Raw genomic sequence first — 9534 nt, 5'->3', positions numbered from 1 at the left:
TGCTACTTACTGACTCTCTCTCCTGCTCACTTTCAGCTGCCTTTCTTATACACTCCAGGCCCACCTGCCTAGAGCGGCACCACCCACAGTGGACTGGGCCCTCCTATAGCAATCAACAGTCAATCAAACATCCCACAGACATGCCAAGCTGATGGAGGCGTTCCTTCAGTTGAGGTCCTGTCTTCCCGGGCGACCCTAGGTTTGTGTCAAGTTACCAGCTGAAGCCATTGTGGTTTCACTCATGCCCATGTTGTTGGCTTCTGAAGGACATTGATACAGTCATGATATAATAATGCTACAATGTATTGAAAGGAGGTTCCAAGGATAATAGATAGAAGAAAGACAAAGATACGGCTGCGCCATGTGTACCGCGATGCATGATTGACAATTGACACAGGTGATGCCACATTGGTTATCTTATTCCCTTGTCACTAGCAGCTCAGGAAGTAGATATTGCTACTTGGAGATAAGAAAACTTTCCAAGAACTTTTGCTTTACTTCGATTTCTAATGCTGTGACAAAACACCACGACTAAAAACAACTTGGGGTGGAAATGGTTTATTTGGGCTTACAACTCTCTGGTCACATTCCATCACTGAGTGGGGTCAGGGCAGGAACTCAAGGCCAGGAGCCTGGAGGCAGGAACTGAAGCAGAGGCTGTAGAAGAAATAGCCTACTGGTTTGCTCTTCATGACGTCCTCAGCCTGCTTTCTTACATACCCCGAGACTTCCTGCCCGGGAGTGGCATCACCCACAACGGGTTGGCCCTTCTACATCAAACATTAACCAAGAGAATGCACTACAGACTTACTCATAGGCCAATCTGGTAGGGGCATTTTCTCAATTGCGGTTTCTTCTGCTTAAATGTCTGTATCTTGTGTCAAGTTGATGTGAAACTTAACACAGCTTGTGTTTTACCATCTGCTTCTCAAGCTTGCAAGCTTTTTCTTCCTTTTTCTTACTCTTTCGGACTATAAAAAGTCTCCTTTCACTCTTCTCTCCAAGATGGAGAGTGAAGGGAAACTTGCTGTGAGTACAGAAATCCAGTTCATATCTTTTATTTTTCTATAAATGACTTCTAAGATCTTGTGATGATTGTCTCCAGTTAATTAATACAAATCACTGAGCCTAATATATTCCGACACAGAAAGTGATGCAAAAATTATTTCAGGGTACTATAGGTAGATTGTCTCCAGGCAACATGGGCTCTTTGGATTCCACAAAATTAAGTCTAAGACTGTTGGAGTTTCTAGCCAGTAGGCAATAGTCAGAAAGGGAAGGGAAGGGAAGGGAAGAAGGGAAGGGAAGAAGGGAAGGGAAGAAGGGAAGGGAAGGGAAGGGAAGGGAAGGGAAGGGAAGGGAAGGGAAGAGAAGGGAAGGGAAGGGAAGGGAAGGGAAGGTGGTCTGCCCTGCATCACCTCAAATAATGGAGAAAATAAGAGCTCTGATGATGGTCTTTCCTCCTGTGACCTTCACTGCGTCACCATAAGAAAAGGGTCAAGATCTAGACTCTGCAAACTCTGTTGTAAACCCAATCAACTCGATGTTCAAATAACACCTCACAGCAGCCCTCTTAGCTGTGGTTTTGATTTCTGAGCTTTTAGTTACCCGTAGTCAACTAGACTGCAAAAATCACCACATCCCCAAATCACCACATAGTACACTTACACATTGACAGGACCAGATATCGTACTGACACACATTTTACTACAACGTCTTGCTACAGTGCTCAACATACCACTCCACACTCCTACAGCAGTCAGCCTGGTTCTTCCTCTTCCCTTCACTCACGGTGTTATTCGCTTCACTTCTCCCCTTGCCACAAGCACACACCACACTGCTGCTGTGAGCAGGGCTACTGAGCAAAGGGACAACACACTGGGGACTTTCCTTCTGTCATCCCCTTTTGTTCTCTACGCAGACCCTATTTCTAACTTCCCCATCATTTCCTGGGAGGGAGATAAATGAGAGGTGAATTCTCTTTATTTTTGTTGATCAGACAATATCTTTGCTTTTTCTTCACCATGGAAGAACAGTTAAACTGGATAGAGAATTCTAGGTTGATGCTTGTTCGGGTTAATATTCTGCTCTCTTCTTACATGACTTCTGAAGAAGAATCTTCTAGGACTCTTACCTGGTTCCTCTTTAAGGGCACCTCTCTGATATCCGATCTTGCCTTCTTTCAAGACCCTCTTACTGTTTTTGTTTCTTTGGGTTTCATTTTCCTTGATGGATACACTTAAGTAAAGGGCTTAATCTGTGACTTGGTGTCAGTTATTCATTGATGGAGAAGGTTCTTCTGTCTATGTGTTGCTTTCATTGGTTGAATAAAAAAACTGCCTTGGCCTTTTGATAGGGCAGAACTTAGGTGGGCAGAGTAGACAGAACAGAATGCTGGGATGAAGGGCAGTGTGGCAGATGCCATGGTTCTCCTGCTTGAGACCGACGCTGGCTAGACTCATGCTGGTAAGCCACAGTCAAGTGGCCATACACATTAATGGAGATGGGTTAAACTAATATGTGAGAGTTGGTCAATAAGAGGCTAGATATAATGGGCTGGGCAGTAATTTAATAATACAATTTCTGTGTCATTATTTTGGGGGCTAAGCTAGCCGGACAGCAGGACACATCCCACTCCTCCCTACAACAATTCATTCTGGAAAATTCTTAAAATATTTTTTGAATTCTGTCCTCTTTTCTTCTGTTTTCCAAATACACATATGTGCTACCATCTGAATTTTCTCACAGTCCTTGGATAGTGTCTGTTTCTCCCCACCATCCATTTTTCTCTTTGCATTTCATTTTCCAGAGAGCCTCCTGTTTGACTCATGTGTGACTGTTTAGTCTAACGATGAGACTGAAAGCTCATCAAAGGGTTCTCTTCACTCCTGTCCCGATGCTTCTAATTTCTAGCATTTCCTTTTAGTTCTTAGGATCTGCATCAACCTAGTTACATGATGCATCCGTTCATCAACATTGTCAGCTTTCTGCATTAGAATCTTAAAAAAATACTTATTTTATATTTCGTTATGTGTGTATATGTGTATGCATTTGTATTGGTATGTACGCTTGCGAGTGTAGGTACTCTCCGAGTCAAGAAGATGGTGTCGAAGCCCCTTGGAGTTGGAGTGAGATAGTCGTGTGATAACCTATGTGGGTGCTGAGAACCAAACACGAGTTCTTTGCCAAAGCAATAACATATGCTCTAAGTGGCTGAGCCATCTCTCTGGCTCCTACACTGAAGTCCTCAGCACGTTAATGGTGGCTAATGTTAACAGCCCCATCTGGTAATGACGACATCTGTGCGGTGTCTGAGGCTGGTCCGCATGCTTCACAGTGTCTTGACTTCAGCACGTCTGGTAATATGTTATTTGTTGAAAGACAGACATGCTGTGCTGAGCTGAGGAACAGAGGCCTTTAATGGGATGGTTTGCAGGGATCTGGCTTGGATTTGGGCGGTGTTAAAATTGACTGCAGCTGGGGTTGCAAGAGGCTTTGAGTTCCTCTAGTGACCTTGGTTTTGTCTCCACTGCTGCCTTTGGGCTTCATTAAGTATTCTTCAAATAATCAGGGACCTACCACCAAATTAGTTCTAAGTCACTGTAACTATGCTGGAGCCCTGCTGCTAAGGTGGTAAGGCTTGCAAGAATAGAGTGTTCTTTAATTTCGGTACAACCCCATCTCTTACTAGGCCTGAGACACCCACCCTGATTGTTCTGCAGTTTTTCCCCTAGCTGAGACAGGAAGGATGGAGAGGCTTATGGTAGGAAGAAGGTCCTTCCCTCTGGCAAGGCAAGGTCCAGGGAAGTCCTTCCAAACCTCTTCTTCCCACGGAGGGCCTCCCTGTCATAGAGAGCACTCTGGGTGTTTCATGACAGTCATCCCTCTTCCGGGCCAGAGCCACCAACAGATTTTTCTCGGGTCTTGCTGATAGGAGATGTGGAGTTCCTTGAGGCAACCCATGAGAGTAGGAGATGCCTGTGGCTGAGGCCACCTAGGCCACACAACCGCAAACAATTCATGGGGGTCACCCTTGCATTGTCCCTGCCAGTCTCTGGCCCTGGTGGCTTGTGATGCACTGAGCAGATCTCAGCTGTGACTCTCAGGCCTACCCATCTCTTTAGGTTTGCAGGAGCTGCTTTCCCTCGCAGGAGAATAGAAATGCATGCCACGTCTTGACTTTGGAGTAAAAAGTTTAGATGCAGAAGAAGGGGAAAGCTGATGCTCTGTATGTGAGATCTTCCTTGCAACCTAACACAGGAAACAAGCCCTGAAGCAGCACGTTATATTCTTCGGTCATATCAAATTACAGACAGTTCTATGAATATTAAATGTATCCTGTGATAACTACCAGGAAACAAAGAGTATCAGACTACTAGAAGTGTGCGTGTCTGTGTGTGAATGCATGTACATGTATATGTGGATGCATACATGCATACGTGTGTGGGTCAGAGGACAACCTTTGGTGTCATTTCCTTAGACACAGTCCACCTGTTTTGTGACAGGAACTCTCACTGACTTGGAACTAACCATGTCTTCTAGTCTGGCTGGCCAATGTGCTCCAAGGATCTGCCTGTGTCCATCTCTCCAGCACCGGGACTACAAGCTTGCACCTTGTACTATTATGCAATAGTACTAGAGATTGGACTACTCAAGTCCACATGCTTTAAGGGAAGCAATTCACCAAACCCATTTCTCCAGCCCCATGTACTTAGATAAGATACGCCTTCTCTGCGGCCGTTTGCCAGCACCTCGTTTGATCAATCTGTCTATATCAGTAGCCTGTCTCACTCACCACTATGCCTTGAGCACTGAGGTATAGTCTACCATTTAGAAGGTGTGACCAATAATCACTGGATGAATATTTTTATAGATCTTTAACAGTTGAGACACATAGGTGAACCTCAAAATATTGCTACACAAGTTATTATCTATTGCTAACGACATCTCATATGTTTCCTTAACTAAATACATGAAGTCAATAAGGTTGACAATCACTAACCCAAAAATCTGAAATTCAAAGTGTTACCACATCATTCTATTGGAACATTTTATAATTGGAGCGTTTGGACGAGGAGTGTTCAACAGAAATAGCCAAGCATTTCAGATAAGGATACTCGGCCTGAATCTTTAGCCACTGTTTTCAAATGAGGCAACGGAGGCACCAAGAACTGATGTGACGCACTCAAGGTCACAGGGCCCTTACGAATCGAAGCCTTGGCATTCTACCACACTGCCTCCTCCCCTCAGCTTCTCTTGTGTGGCCTCAGCTCACCGCCTCTGTCCCCTCCTCCCTTCACACCAGATGAGCCACAGACGGCTAAGTAGGCAGCGAACACTTCGCAAGATGTTTTCATCGATTTTGCCAACACTCAGCTGCTTTATCGGCTCTGATGAAACATTTGTGACAACCACAGCAATTGCAACGATCATTTCCATGCTGAAAACATTTGCCTACAAAGCAGACACTTTTTTTTCTCTTTAAAGTAAACACTGGGGCTGCCTATGCTCCCTCTGAATCCTCGAAGGCAAAAGCCCCCAAGCAAGTTGGCAGCGGAGGGGGGGGGGGGACAGGAGGTAGGCCTCTACTCCAGGGAGACTTGTCTGACATCTCCAGACTTATTCTGAGGTACCTCCACACCCACCTCCATCCCTCAGCCTGATGTTGGCTCTGCCTGTACGTGTGGCTGTATCTGCTCTGGGTCTTGACCGCATCATGAAGGGAGGGGGTGGTGTCCTTCTGATCTTCACCCTAGAGCTCTCTACCTTTGCTTCATTAATGAACTAGTGGTACAAAGAACGTGAACCCCGCTTCAACTGCACTGTTTCCGGGGGAAAATGAGACAAAAGGCAACACGGTAGAATGGAAAGAGGAAGAAACTTCAGGACAGTTTCTTTCTTTTTTATTTTAAAAGAAAGCAAGCTATCAAGTTATCTTTTTTTTTCATTTTACATACCAATCTCAGTTCCCACTTCCTCCGCTCCTCCCATTTCCTTCACCTACATCCCCATCCACCCCTCAGAGAGGGTAAGGCACATTGCTTTGGAGAAGGTCCAAGGCCCTCCCTACTATATCTAGGCTGAACAAGGTATTCATCCAAAGAGAAGAGAATCCCAAAAAGCCAGTATATACAGTAGGGATAAATCCTGGTGCCACTGCCAGTGACCCCACAGTCTGCCCCAGCCATACAACTGTCACCCACATTCTGAGGGACTAGTTTGGTCCTATGCTGGTTCCTTCCCTGTCCGGCTGGAGTTGGTGAGCTCCCATTAGCTCAGGTAGACTGTTTCCGTGGGTATAGGACAATTTCTTTAAGTGTGTCTCCTTAAAGAAAGAGGCACCCTTTCAACAGGTGCCAAAGGGCAGCATTGGTTTCCTTGTCAAATAGGTTAAAGCTGAATGTCAAGTGAAATGTTATTGGTGGGTCTTCTTGGAGCCTTGGGCATACCAGCTTGCATGTTAAGTTGTCAAAAAGGTCATACAGTGCCCAGCAAATGCAGTCGAGCTTACATCAGTTCTTGTCTGGATCTTCTGAGTCCCACTGTACCACAGAAATGCTCCCTATACAGCCATGGTTAGAGTCCCAAACATGATAGTGCTTGCACAGACACCCGGGTATAGTCCACAGAGATCAGCGGCCTTCCCTAGGCTAGATGAATGAAGCCTTCCAGGGGACAGAGAGACTCTCTAGGTGATACAGCACCTTGGTTGAATCAGCCTGACAGACACAGCGAAGATCTGATTATAGGGCCACACCAGAAGCCCTCTGGAACCTAACTCAACCTCATCCAGTCTTACAAATGTGCAAGGCATCCTATCACCTGGGTCAGAGGGTCTAACAGGGATATCCAGTTTCTTGATAGAGTATCCAACGTTATCTGCAAATGTGCTGGACCAGTTCACAACTGTCACCGAATGCATGTAGTTTATGCTCTGAATGTTGGACACGCATGGTAGAACCACAGAGGCTTGGCAGTAGGTGTATGTAGATAAGGTAGGAGTCATCACAATCCTTGACTTGCCCAGATGAGGGGTACATTCTGGAAGCCATGCACAACACGCCTTTCATCAACAATGTGAGGATCTGAAAGTCTCATCCTGTCTTTGTAGGACCTGACCAAAAGCCAACTACAACTCATGGCAGCCAGTGGGCATATCAGAGAGCCCCACCCAAGTCAGCCAGACTCTCCCCCGTGTCTGCTCCACATGGCGACGCATAAACTTTGTCAGCTCCCCTAACTGACTGTGACGGCTTCGTTTTCAAAATATCAGTCGGCCTGTTCGAGTAATTTTATACTTAAATTATTTAAATGCAATCTATCTATTGAAGCAATTTCCCCTGCACTGGAGAAGTGTTTTCTTTTTTAGGAACTGAAGCATGATAAATAAATGAATAAAGACTTATCGCTGTGTGTCTCCCCTGAAGAAGCACTTCGGCGGCAAGGCCCTCCTGCCAGAGATCTTGGAACTCATAATATTCCCCATGGCTCTGCTGCTCAGCATTAAAAATAACCAAAGACCCGAGTCACAGTTATTTTTTTCTCCCCTTCCTAGACATGAAGCACATTTTATGCCACAATGACTGGGCCATCACGGGGACAGTGCAGAGCTTGCTAATGTTCTCCGCTGCCTCTCTCCCCAGGCCTGCAAGCAGTTAGAATGGCTTAGCGATGATCACAAACACTGTCCCATTTGGAAAGCTCTTCTCTAAGACAGCGCGGATTAAAATTCATGAAAGGCGGCTTGCTTGCATAAATAAATTAAAAGATGCAAAACTAAAGTTTAAACACCCATACACAACTAGCATTTTGCAAACAGCATAGGCACCACAGTTCTCGATTCGGGGCTGTCATGCAAGGAGGAAGGAAAGAGGCCTCATTGGGGTTGAAAGCGTAAAATCGGGAGCACCAAGAGCACCTTTGGCACAGAGCGGCTCCGCAGCAAAGTGTGAACTAATTGATTTGAACCTTTCTAAATGGGTATGGATTTTAGAGGCATGTGTGGATGTCTGGAGCATCCTGTAGACTCTGAGAGCGAAAAGCACACCATGCTAGGTTGAATGCGGAGACCTTGGCTGCCTTTGCTAAATCATGGCCGGTGACTGACACCCCAGTGTTGTCATTTGCGAGATAATCAAAGGATGGCTGAGGAGATAGGTCAGGCAGTTAAGTGTTTACCTTGCAAGCTCGAGGGCACAAGTTTGCTCTCTAAAAACTGCATAAGGCTAAGTGTAGTGGTGTGCGGTAATCTCAGTGCTGGAAACAGGGACAGGCAGATCCCCAGGGCTTGCTGGCTGCTCAGCCTAGCCTACTTGGTGAGCTCTGGGTCAGTGGATGACATTCAAAAAATGACAGCTGAGGTTTCCCTCTAGACTTCACACACACACACACACACACACACACACACACACACACACGTATGCACAGATACACATACATGCATGCATGCACACACTAACATGTATATCTACACGGGTGTGTGCACAGACACACACATGAAAACACACATGAATGCATACACACATACTCACACATGTGCACCTACACAGATGTTTGTACAGATATGCACATGAACACACACACACAATAAACAAAGGAAAATGAAACCACGACTTAAGATCATCATGTGGAAATGAAGGCCTCTCCTACTCCCACATCAGCTGGTTTACCATGGACGCTCCCTCCCTTTCTATCTCCATCGTCTTACTATTTGCTGTACTTTTATCCTGTGGTGACATCATGGAAAGAGAATGAGTTCTCAGAGTTGTGAGTCCTACATCTGCTTCTTACTTGCTGCGTGACCTCACAGAGTTCACTTCATCTCTTTGAGCTTCCATTTCTCTATTTGTCGACTTAGGATGCAATGCCTGCCGAGTATCTGGTCTTTGCAATGCTATGAGGTAAGCATCGTAACAAGCCATCACCATTTCAATAGATGTAAACTGATGTGAAAGGATGGAACTCAGAATCCCTTGGCAGGTGAGTGGCTGAGCAGGGACCAACGGCCTCAGGAGCTCAAGCCCTGCAACTCCATGGCATGTGTATTTTTGGTCTTGTTCTATGCCTTCTCTCTCACCCTACGGATGACCCCCACCTACCAGGTTAACGTCTGCTCCAGTTCTATGTAGCCGTGGATATGTTGGGGTCTGACCTGCTCTGGTGGGATGAATGATTCATCCTGAAGCTTCAAAGCTTTGCCACCCAATTCTGACTCTACAGTGCAGCTGGCATCAACACAATGGAGTTCATTCCCTGCTGTGAAACAAGCGTGCTTTCTGATAAGGTTTGTCAAGGAGTCTGAGCTGCTGGCCTCAGATGGTTTGGGTGATGAGCTAGAAACTGCAGAACCTTTGCACGGAGCACTGAGTTCCTGAGAAACAGCCTACAAGCGTAAACTACCAGTTACTCTAATGGGGATCCCAGAAGCAACCATTTAGCATTCTCAGATGGGCACTTTCGGGAACACAGACCTCAGGCCCAGATCCAACGGAGCAGATTCTAAAGCACTTGCATCTGTCAATGTTCTTGATGCCT

Source organism: Myodes glareolus, chromosome 7 (assembly GCF_982192425.1).
Source record: "Myodes glareolus chromosome 7, mMyoGla1.1, whole genome shotgun sequence".
In the NCBI taxonomy this organism is placed as follows: domain Eukaryota; kingdom Metazoa; phylum Chordata; class Mammalia; order Rodentia; family Cricetidae; genus Myodes; species Myodes glareolus.
This window is presented reverse-complemented; position numbering follows the sequence as displayed.